Source organism: Anoplophora glabripennis, unplaced genomic scaffold (assembly GCF_000390285.2).
Source record: "Anoplophora glabripennis isolate ALB-LARVAE unplaced genomic scaffold, Agla_2.0 scaffold217, whole genome shotgun sequence".
Lineage (NCBI taxonomy): Eukaryota > Metazoa > Arthropoda > Insecta > Coleoptera > Cerambycidae > Anoplophora > Anoplophora glabripennis.
Window position 1 is genome coordinate 180,570 of NW_019416331.1, and position 12,715 is coordinate 193,284.

A 12,715-nucleotide genomic window follows, 5' to 3' on the forward strand; every position below is an offset into this window, starting at 1 on the left:
CAATTATTTATTGCCCAGGGAATTTTCTATGCAATCGACAAACTCTTACACACATAAAAACTACGTAACCCCTTGCTTTTTAGCCAAATGCGACAGCATAGAGACATAGACTTCAATGAATTAACATCGGAATTAACAAAATAAGAAAATATATATATTTTTAATTTTGTCATTGAAACGTGAATTTCGTGGAATGCATTGATGAAATAAAACTTGATTGCCATAATATAACTATTTTTTAAAAGGAATCGAAGTAGCATAATTCTTTAAACTCAAAATTCGTGCAAATATTATTTATTTTATTGATTTTTGATGACATATTCGTATTCCTCTCATTATGCTATATCAAATTTAAAAAAAAATCGTCTTGATAAGTGCTACCGTTCCCGAGAAAAATCATCTTTTTCCATGCATTCTGTCGAGTCCAGGAATGATGAATGAGATTTAATGAAGGAATAATTTGACCGGGTCTTGTACTGAGGACGTATCAGTGAATTCGTAGACATCTACATCTATAGATAGGCTTATACCTGGCATATAAATATGAGTAACACCTTATCTGAACAATTTGACTTGTGACGGCATTAGAGCAGAGAAATAAAAGGTTTTATCTTTCTGCGGGAAATATTTCGTAAGATAGTATTAGCATTAGTGTGATACTAACTGTGAGTGATAATTGCGGGATAATGTGGTGCAAAATCTGAACATTTTTATTTGCACTCCTTATCGCATCGTTCCGAAGATATAGTTTTTGTGAGTACTTATTGTTTACAATGCTTAATTTTGTTCTATGCAGAGATGCTGCATCGTCTATGCTAATCCAAAAACTCCCGCAAAAGTTACCCCTGAGCATAGGTTATTGTTTTGTTCTATAAGATAAAAAAATTATCTATGTTTTGTTACTAAAAGTATAGTATAAATACATGAAAACATGTTAAAAGAATTAGATGCATTCGGGGTAAAGAAGCGCTAAAGAAGGAAAATTATAAGGGAGGTCTTGAATTTTCACGAAATTTAGAGTTTATAAGGCGGAATAATTTGAAAAAAAAGTTCTATTTTTGTGGTATACTAAAAGTGGTCTTAATAAACTAAAAAAAAATTACAAAAAATGTTTGGTACATTCGTAACTCTATTTAGGCCATATTTTAACACGTTTAATAACACATATTGATTAATAAAGCCCAACATGCAAATATATAATAACCATTATCAGTCACCTAATATTTGTTTAGTTCTGGGTTATGAATAATGTTCATCCAAACAGATACGTAGGATTTCATTATTTGAGGCTGAATATGGGTACTAAATTTTCCAGGGTGCCTATAGTATTTTTACCTTAAAAAATAAGGTCACTGAGTCGTCATATTTTAACAATTTTTCGAAAGTGATAACAAAAGATGCAATACAATACAATTATTATTATAAGTGGCAAATTTATATGTTTTTTCACTTTTTGCTGCCCATTGATAGCTTTAAAAATAAGAGAAAATTGTAAGAAAACCAACTGAAATCATTTTATTAATTGTTCTGATTCAGTTGCAAAATACCAATTCATAGAAATACAGCTAATAATACAATAACAATAATCTTCATTAGAATAATTATTTTGCATTTTTCTTGATGAGCAAATACTTGATACTAACTTTAGAATATTGAATGACAGTACCAATATTATTTGATGATATTTATATGATATGTATATTATATATATGTAATATGTAAATATTACAATATTTTTAATGTAATATTATTGAGAATGTAAGTAAACCGCAAATATCTGATAAAATTGAAACTGTAACCCCTATAATGCCTATATCGCTGAAAAGAGAATTTTGATTTTCTATAATATGATGCAGAAAGATACAGGGTATTCCATTTGAATTTAAAAAGATTTGTCTGTTTTCAAAATGTAACATGAAAAGTGGGACGCAGTATAATTTTTTTCAGGTAAATTTGATAGGGGGAAGGTAGTGCATCTTATGTTCTTTGTGTATTCCGAAAAGCAAGTGAAAGCTCCCAGAACGAAGATAGATTTACGGAATTTTCGAAACGCTTGCATCTGTCAAAATTTTTATAAAATGTCGATTTTCTAGAAAATGGTTAGATTTAGGTACAGAGAAGCTTTAACAATTTTGACTTATTTTTAATTTATCTTGTCGATAATGCAATAATATACAGGGTAGCCCATCGAAAACGTACCGCAAGGCATTACAGGGTAGTAATGAACTTTTCGGCAAAATCCAAAAACAGGTAAAGTTTGCTTCTGAGGGGGACAACTTTTGGCGCAAAAAGCATAGCAAAATCTTCAACCCCCTAAGTGGGGGTGCCATCCCCCAAATTTTTTTAAATGGGAATGGGGGTCAAGTGGGGGGTCATTAGAAAGGGCTTTTAATTCTCTATACATCGATTCTTACTTTTTGAAAATCGATCCATTATTTTAGAAAATATGCAGCTTTGAAAATACGAACAATATTTTTGACGAGAAATGCGAAAATCGATTTAATTTTACTTCAAAACTTACGGTATTAGCTTGGTAAATTCCTTCAAAAGAATTCGCTGTTTTTTTTTTTGATTTGCGAATTCTTTAGCCTGATTTTGGTGAGCAAAAAATTGTCCGCTTTTTGTTTCGTATTTAGATAGGCCACAAGAAGTTGCTAGATAACTGTCTTGTGACTTGTAGTTGAAGAGTACCAATACTGCCGAGTCTTTTAAATTGATTAATTATGGTGTACTCAATTCCAGAAAGAGTAGAAATTATTGAGCTTTTTTTCAAAAACAATGAATGCGGAAATCGGGTCGCCGAACTGTTCAACCAACGGCATCCTGAGAAACATGCGTCTGGAAAAATTGTTCGCGAATTGGTGGCCAAATTTCGCGAAACTGGCTCCGTTCATAACAAAAAGAGGCAGGTTGAAAATCCGGTACTAAATGAACCTACGGAAATAGCGGTATTGGGGCAAGTGGCAATGGATAGTACGCTGAGTACAATGCAATTGGCTACTGCGACAGGAGTGAGTCGTACAAGTGTCCAACGAATATTAAAAAAATACAAATTCCATCCTTATAAGATTCGGCTAGTGCAAGAGCTAAATGAAGACGATTTTGATCGTCGTTTGCAATTTTGCGAAATAATGACTGAACGAGCGATAAACGATAATTTCCTCTTTAATGTGTGTTTTTCGGACGAGTGTACGTTCTTCTTGAATGGTTTAGTGAATCGCCATAATTGTCGTTACTGGGCTGATACCAATCCAAGGATTTTCCATGAGACACACTCCCAACACCCCCAGAAGTTGAATGTATGGGCAGGTATTTTTGGAAATTCCATTGTAGGTCCTTTTTTCCTTCCTGGAAATTTGACAGGCGATATGTACTTGGATTTACTACAAAATGTCATCGACCCAGCTCTAACAAATATCATAGAGGACGACCCTGCTTACAATGAACACGAACTGATTTTCCAGCAAGACGGAGCTCCTCCACATTACTCGCTCAATGTGCGCAATTACCTAAATGAGACGTTTCCAGGACGCTGGATAGGACGAAGAGGTGCAATTGAGTGGCCCCCTCGGTCACCCGACTTAAATCCTTTAGATTTCTTTCTCTGGGGGCACATTAAAAGCAAAGTTTACAGCACTCCACCTGATACCTTGGAAGATCTGCGAGGACGAATCATTAATGTATGTCGCGAAGTAACACCGCAAGTGCTCCAGAATGTTCGACAACGGTTTGAAGACAACCTGTATCATTGTATGCAAGTTGGCGGACAACATTTTCAGCATTTACTTGACTAATACCGTAAGTTTTGAAGTAAAATTAAATCGATTTTCGCATTTCTCGTCAAAAATATTGTTCGTATTTTCAAAGCTGCATATTTTCTAAAATAATGAATCGATTTTCAAAAAGTAACAATCGATGTATAGAGAATTAAAAGCCCTTTCTAATGACCCCCCACTTGAACCCCATTCCCATTTGAAAAATTTAGAGGATAGCACCCCCACTTAGGGGGTTGAAGATTTTGGAATGCTTTTTGAGCCAAAAGTTGTCCCCCTCAGAAACAAATTTGACCTGTTTTTGGGATTTTGCCGAAAAGTTCTTTACTACCCTGTAATGCCTTGCGGTACGTTTTCGATGGGCTAACCTGTATATGGTGTTCCAATATATATCTGATAATCCCCGCAAACAAAATTTCAGTCATATTGTCTTTGGTTCCTCTGAAACGTTTAATAGGCCACTTAGCGTGAACAACCCTGTATATCTAAATATAATTAATATAAAAACACACTTGATACATTAAAATTGTTAAACAGCAATAATTCAAAGGAATGTTATTCAAAGATGTTTTTTTGTTTCCACATTTTACTTGAGAGTGTCTCATTAGGTAGCTTCCCTTCTTTTTCAGAAAAAACTTTTTATTTAATGTGGCGCGAAGTGAAAATTCGGTTAAATAAAACAGCGCAACAAAACAAAGAAAATCCATAAAAAAACAAGTTTATTCAGATCAGTCATTAAGGTAAATGTTCTTTTACTGGTTTAGAAGCACCAAATAATCTATTGACGAAAAATTTTTATTCGAATTTTAAAAATTGGGTAAAAAACCGCAGTACATATTTGACTCCTAGTTTTCAAGACAAACCCACACGAAGAAGGTCGTGTTTACATACATGACGCCTATGCTGAACAAATAAAACTTGGTGTCTCCGAAGAATAACTTTTCAGGGGCAACAGTAATACATTCACCTTTATCGACAGCTTAGATAATTTAGACGGACCTGTGTACGTGAGAATTATCATACAGCGTTACATTTCGCAAAGGAACAGTGCAAATTTCTTCAATTTGCATTAGTTAGAAGTTCTCTTTTACGCTGTTTGGTTACTACGAAAATTTGTGATTTTTGTACCGACGTACCCTAAAGTTAATTGTTCCCCGTGGACGGTTTTGCTTGGGATAATCCTTATCTTTTGTCAATAGTGGACGTTAAGGGGTATCCAGTTGAAAGTGTTCATACCTGCGAACGATGTAAGTGAGAATAGTGCCCTACTTTCAGACAGCGGCGGATGTTAGGGGTTGTTTATTTTTTTGGTAAGATACTGTTATTGACTTAAATGAATAAAGTTAACGAAACAATTTAAATTGTGTGAAGTTAAAACCATTATGTAATACTTTAATTGTATTTTTATATAGGTACGTTTAAAGAAACAAAATTATGAATATATTTAGATGTCATTTAATTAGAAATATAACTACATACTTAGTCCAATTAAATAATCCTTTAAATCGAAATTTTGGTCAACTTGCCTGAATTTTTGATATGAGTTAATTTGAGTTATATTATTACAATAAGTGACAGTAATTTTTTGTTCAACCCCCGGTCAAGGGTGAAAAAAGATAAAACAAAGGGGTTTTATAAGATAACTCAAAAGGGGTAAGGGCTAGAAAAAAAAAGTTTCTTATAAAAGCTGTAAAGCATATAATTCTACATAAAAATGACCTCCCGACTTTTTCTTGTACTATTAAAATTAACAGAGTTAGGGACGCTAGAAGTTAAGGGAAGATTTCAGAAATTAAAAAAGTCATAAGGAGAAAAATGAATGAATTTTGTAATTTTTTTTTGAATCTACTCTAAAAAATATAACCTTTCTTTTCAGAGAAATAGATATATCTTTTAATTTTTAATAAGAAAGTTTTAACAATTTCAAATTTTTAATCTTTAATTTTAATGATTTAACAAAACTAAAACAATTTTTTTCTATACTATTCGATTGATTATTTAAAATAACGAAAAGTTCCCTTCGATTTTTTTTACGTTTGTTTTTGAGACAGATACAATTTATTTACGTTTTTATCTTTTGAATTTTATTTAGCTCCTACGACATTGCCAGGACAAAGATAGATTATTTCGTTCGCTATTGTCAATGCGCGTGCGTTAGTAAACGTGTGTTTCTTTAAATTAAAATAATATATAAAATAAAAATGTAAATATTAATAAGGACTAATATTTTCTGTTGATTAAATTTTGTAAAAGCTCGATATTTTTGCGCATTCTTGTCTATGTAAAACATGTGGAAATTTATTTATTAATACTTGTAGACTTGTAAGTTTGAATTATATTGGTAATAACAGTGATAACAATAACATAAATATATATCATATAATTTCCTGTCCAAAACATTAAGAGGACAAGAAATTTTCTTACAAGGAAACTACCCCAACCCGATTTTCAAGATTTTTATACACTGAGCTCGTAAAGTTTGGAATAAATTCGATAAATCGTTATTGAAGGGTTTTGACAGCAAATCCTCGGACACGTCAACTTTAGTTTATAAAATTTCACTTTTTTCAGCCATCGACTTTTTTTTGTTTTGTTTGTTTTTGAGCTATGACGTCATCGGCAATTTTTTTAAATGGCACCCCATATTTTTTCCACGGATTTCGATAGAGCACATTTTTCTGAGGACGAATATGTCAAAAACGTATGACCTTCAAAATGGAAGTTTTCGAGATATTCGGTTCCAAAGTTTCAAGAATGCATGATACAAGCGATGACAAAATACTAATCATTTATCAAGGAAGCGCTGGAAAAATTATAGTTTTGATAGTTGTCAGAATTTTGAAGTTTGTCCTCGCAAGTTTGTGTTTTATTTTAAGTTGATTAATCATTATTCTATCAGAATTCATTTTATTTGAAAATGGTCCGTCATTTGAGTGAAAGGGAAAGTATCGAAATTTAGATGATGATCGGTTANTTAATAGTCCAAGAATCTCATGAACGCTGCGTATTATCGAAAAATACCAAGAGACCTTTTAGATTGCTTTTGTATGGTAGTATTTAAATTTACTTTACATTCTTCGAAAAACTCAATGGCGTACTTTTTTTTTGAAAATGGGGCCACGCATCCCCCCTTTGCACGCCACTGGCTAATGCGATAGGACTAATATTCTGTCAGTTATGAGAACCCCCAATACGCATAATGTGTACCAAGTTTAAATCAAATCTACTCGTGGATACCCGAAATATGTAAAAATGTGTTTATTTTTTTTAAGCTTCAACGCCCTGTATCTCCAAAACAAAGGCTTTCATACAAAATTTTTATAGAGCAAACTACACTTAATTTTTGATAGGGAATACATTCCTGCATTTTCCAAATTTAAAGTGAAAACACCCTGTATATCATATAATTTCCTGTCCAAAACATTAAGAAAACAAGAAATTTTTTTGCAAGGAAACTACCCCAAAAATTACAAAATTCATTCATTTTTCTGTTTGTTATGATTTTTTTAAATTTATGAAATCTTACCTTAACTTCTAGCGTCTCTAACTCTGTTAATTTTAATAGTACAAGAAAAAGTCAAGAGGACATTTTTATGTACAGTGTAGGAAAGTACCGATGGTCTATCAGAAGTTACGTGAGAGCGATAAAGTAAGCCATAGAAATCCATGCGATAGACAAGGATGGCTATAATGAAGGCGTCTAATAGTCAACGCCCATTTCGCCCTTCCACAAGTCCATCCTTGTCTATCACATGGATTTCTATGGCTTACTTTATTGCTCTCACGTAACTTCTGATAGACCATCGGTACTTTCCTACACTGTAGAACTGTATGATATACAACTTTTATAAGAAACTTTTTTTCTAGCCCGTACCCCTTTTGAGTTATCTTGAAAAACCCCTTTGTTTTATCTTTTTTCGCCTCAAACTAACTCATCAAAAGTTCAGTCAAGTTGACCAAAATTTCGATTTAAACGCTTATTTAATTGGACTATACATGTTATTTGAGAAATGTGTAAAACAAGAACAATTTTACAGAGAGATGTATTAATATTCATTCGGTTTTAATTCAAAGTATCTGTTTTTAGTAACTAACTAGACGTTGACATTTTATTCATTTATGAAATAGTTTAATATAGTTAACTATACGTGGTTTTAAATGTTTTAATATTATTGTTGATATATGTCTATGAATTTTGTTTACGTATAAAATCCAGAGTCCAATTTTTTTGCGGTCACGGTCATCGCTGTCGCATTAAGTTTTTTTTCTCTTTCACAGTTATTACACTTTGATAATTATTTCACCAGGTTCAGATATTGCAGCAGCTTACGTAACTAAATTGCAGAGTTGTGTATTTGCTTCCCAATATAGTTTTGAGGTAAACCATCCAGTTGAAATACAATCAGATGAGCAAGAAGAATGTCTACCTTTTCTTTTTTCTAAACAATTGATTTAAAATTCTTGGTTTTCTAGACAGAGAATATACATGTCTTACAAAAGGGGCGAAACTTACCCTTTCGCGCGCCACTGGTATATGAAACGAAATAATTATGTTTGAATTGCACTTTAGAATCCATACCATTGGGTTTGATATACAGGGTATCTCGGAAAATACGTCATAAACAAACAAAATATCAGCGTTAATGGCTACATACTGGCATTTACTATATAGGGTGTTCTGAAAGTCCATCAGGAAACTCCGGTAGCGATTTCCTCGTAAACGGTTACATTTATCAGCTTGAACAGAGTACATAATTTTTTCTGATATTGTTTCTCTTGTCAATAATGTTTAAATTTCTGTGATGTCTAGTAAGAGAAAAAAGTTATGAACAAAACGAATTTTGAGTTCTAGGTACTTAAAGTGCCCTCTGGCGGCACATAATGAAACTTTTCTCTGACTGGTCCAATACAGCTTCATCTATGGGTGTACCAAATGAGAGACTAATTGAACATGAATTTAATAAGTTATTTAAATAGAAAAATAAAAAACTGACAAGCTGTAATTTGCAAACAATTGACTTTCATTACATACTGCTATTATTTTAATCCATAGAATCGAGTTTCCTGACGAACTTTCAGAACACCCTGTATAACTTTGTCAATATTTGTCTCAATGTTATAATGACTTGATTTTTACTTCGATTTTTGCCAATAATTAAAGAAAAAAATATGCAAAATCATGTCATCCAGCTCATCGGAAAGTCAAATTACCGTAACGTTGGATTTTTATGTATTATAGCTGTTTTACATTGACAATTTATTGATGAATAAATTGACTACGTTGTTCATGAATTAATTCACGAATTTATTGGTAAACAGTGTGGTTTTACAGTGCTACAGACTTTGTCAAGTTTTTTGACGTATGAATCAGTTGTACCAATGAATCAAAGAAGCAAATAAATTTCAAAATTTCACCTTTCCACTGATAATTGTAGTAATACAACTGCGGTACCGATCTGACACATATTATATAAATATTAGTTTTTGTAAGTAACAAATCAGTAAATACAATGCAAAACTAGTACGACGCCACAGAATTATTTACATATTCCAATAACATAACCTCATTACTGATCTGAGACTGAAAATGTGTTGGGTTGGTACTTCCGAACTTCACGAAGAAATTGACGAAAATTAGAACATGCTCTAATTCGTCAAGAACTTGATGAATAAATTCATGAAGTTATTTGACAGCAGATTTGGTGCATTACACTTGTCCAATTTCTTGATGAAGCGACTTCATGAATTAATTGATCAATAAATTGTCAATGTAAAACAGCTATTAGATAACAGATATGTCATATACAATAGTTACATTTGACAAAAAAATTGACGATCGCCAGCCATTAACTTTGAAAAATGATGAGACTGAGTGCTATAGTTTGCAGTATAGTTAGAATAAAGGCACTGCCACATATTTTCGAATCTACAGTGTTATCGGGATTATTAGACATATGATGGGAATATCCAATTTGATGAAACGGTCTGATGAAAGTCAAAATATTTTTCATATTATCAAATGCTGGTGCTCGAGGAAGATTATTGACAGTAGGTGCTTCAGTTTGTAGTTAATTGTTGATAATCGTTTGGCATGTCACATTTTCACTGACAGTTTTGCGAATTACAATAACAGAAAATCGGATAATCTTAATGATAATCGTTGGTCGGCTGACATAAACTTTTCTATAATTGTTTTACATCTAAGTGCCAGATTATTTTTAAAAATCTGACCCTGTCGCAACAAATCTAATTTTTTAGATATGTATAATTGAAAGCACCTGAGGAAAATAAAAATATTTAAAAACTGGATTTCAGGAATCAGCTGATGATGAAAACAATTTTGTTCCTAAGCGTAAATCTGGTGTTATTAATATCCACCGTTGAGGTAATTGATGTAAACAGTCTCACTGAAATATGTTATGTAAAATTTGGGAATGAGACAAAAATATCTGTGACGTCGTTTATCTTATTTTAACAAAGTTACAATTTTAACACCGCTAGTTAGCGTCCTTAAAATCTGTTTCGTGTAACAGTATTACAAATTTTTTAATAAACAGGTCAGTTATGGCAGTAGTTATGTGTAATGATGTTCGATACATGCCAGTATGTAAAAAGTAATATATTTACATCAAAATATTTGTCCACAAATATTTTATTTCGATTATTTTTTTATCATGTGCTACTAACGGCAACTATAGGTATTGTTTTATGGCATTATCAGCTTAATTTTTCGTTGCGATAGTAATCCTCTATTTCTTACATTTGGAAGTATCAGTTATTGTATTATTTATGACTGCATCGTGTCTACGTATTATAAATCATCACAATTTATGAATAGAAACAGAAGTAAATAGTGTACCTTTTTTCTTATCAATTAATGACGTCTATTTTACCAAGTAAAATACCACAGGTTTATTTCGCAGTTATATAAATGACCACCACGGAAAATTGTGTGACAAATATTCCAACTAACAGCCAAATACTAATATCAAGGTCAATGTAACACATAACTAAGATTCGTCTAGAGAATAATACTATAAGTGCACCATTGGATTAAAATATAGAGTAAGTAATAATAATAATAATAATAAATCGTCTTTATTAGAAGCAGATAATGCAAATATAAAAATAAAGAAATAGAAAAAAAATATAGGGAAAAATTCGCAAACTCATGGTGAAGTCTAGCAAAAGCTATTCACACTCAACCATAATATGTATGCGAAAGCATGTATGTAATTTCAAAATACATAAAAAACAACAGACAATCGCTCAGAAAAGAATCAATAACACAATTAAAATAAAATACCTATCAATAATCAACAGTTTAAAATAAAAATCCTCAACTATAAACTATAAAATTAGCTCCACTCAATAGATATGATTTAAATTTATACTTGAATTTGTTAATATTAAAAATTTTAAAATTATCGGGAAGAGAATTGTATAAAGTGATAGAATTATACATAAGTAAAACATCTTCTAAATAGGGCACTACGATGATGTGGCATTGTAAAGGTATTTTTAAATCGGATATTCCTCGAATGAACGTTTAACAAATTTAGTTTTTAATGAATAAGTAATAGGAAGGAATGGATAAAATTTTATGCACAATATTGCCAAGATGGTGACGTCGACGATTCTCCATGTTGAGCCACTTGATTTCTACAATTTTGTGAGAAATATGATCAAATTTTCTTAATCCATGTAGAGATGTTTTAAAATCTTATGAGCTTTGACCTTCATATGCGCAGAAACATAATTCCGACCGTCGCCTAAATTATTCTACGTCCTAAAAACATTACACCTATTATTCACAGTCTCTCTCGAGCTCTAGCGTAAACAAGCCTTTGATCCGATTACAAATATCATAATAAAATGCCCTATTCTTTATTATTTTAATTTAAACAATAAAAAAATATATAACGAACGTTCGTCAGTTGACTTTATTGATGCCCGAGCGCCTTAGTTCATGTCTACTTGTAAAGATGCACATGGTCTAGTTCTGAGTCAATGTTTTCACAACGTGCTTATTAGAAGAATTACGCCACGCCTTTCGCGCATTTCGCGGCTCATGAAATATTAGAAGACCTCTACAAGTCGACAACATCAATTTTGAACTTTTTGAATTCTATTTTTTTCTTGTACACTAAGGCATAGACCACAGACATAATCACAGTAATTAAAATAGGAGAGAACAAGTGACTCACATAACATAATTTTAAGTTTTTTATTCAGGATATGATGACTACTATAAATTAATCTAAGCGAAGAATAAGATTTTTGGTGTAATGTTTTCACATGCTGATTGAATCGTAAGTTACTGTCAAGTAACTCCCAGATTTTTTACACTGTCAGTAATAGGAATTGGAATACTATCAATTATAATATTAAAGTTGAATCTTAATATTTGTACCTTTTTCTTAGTACCAAAAAAAAATATTTTTGATTTGCTAGAATTTAATTTTAAATTATGTTCATCAGATAATTGCCTTACAGTTTGTAACTCAGAGCTGACAATATTGCATGCTTATCCAGATCATTAATATCAAAATGATAATATAGTTGAGTATCATCAGCATAAGCTTCTACTTTACCTTGTTGAATTGATTCTAAAATGGAAGCAGTGTAAATTATAAAAAATAAGGGACCCAAAATTGACCCCTGGGGTACATCAGAAAGTATTTCTAAACTATTAGATAGAATGTTATTAACACATACCTGTTGAGATCTTTCATGCAAATAAGAATTAATAAGATCTAAAGTCGGTTCATCAAACCCATAGTACTTAAGTTTAGAACAAAGAAGCTTATGATTAATTGTGTCAAAAGCTTTAGAGAAGTCCAATAAAACTAAAGCACTAACTAGTCCCCTGTCCTGTGCTTTTATTAAATCATCAGTGACAGTAATTAGAGCAGTTGAGGTACTATACCCTTTCCTGAAGC

General features: G+C 31.8%; 1 protein-coding gene across 1 annotated transcript in view; it reads left to right on the forward strand.

The window, feature by feature from the left end:
- The first annotated feature begins 5,044 nt into the window (after window positions 1–5,044).
- LOC111691398 (trafficking kinesin-binding protein 1-like) overlaps window positions 5,045–12,715 on the forward strand; it is an 83,448-nt gene continuing 75,777 nt past the window's right edge. The window contains exon 1 of the mRNA XM_023454136.1: window positions 5,045–5,083. The gene's annotated coding sequence lies outside the window, so the exon portion shown is untranslated. The remainder of the gene's footprint in view (window positions 5,084–12,715) is intronic.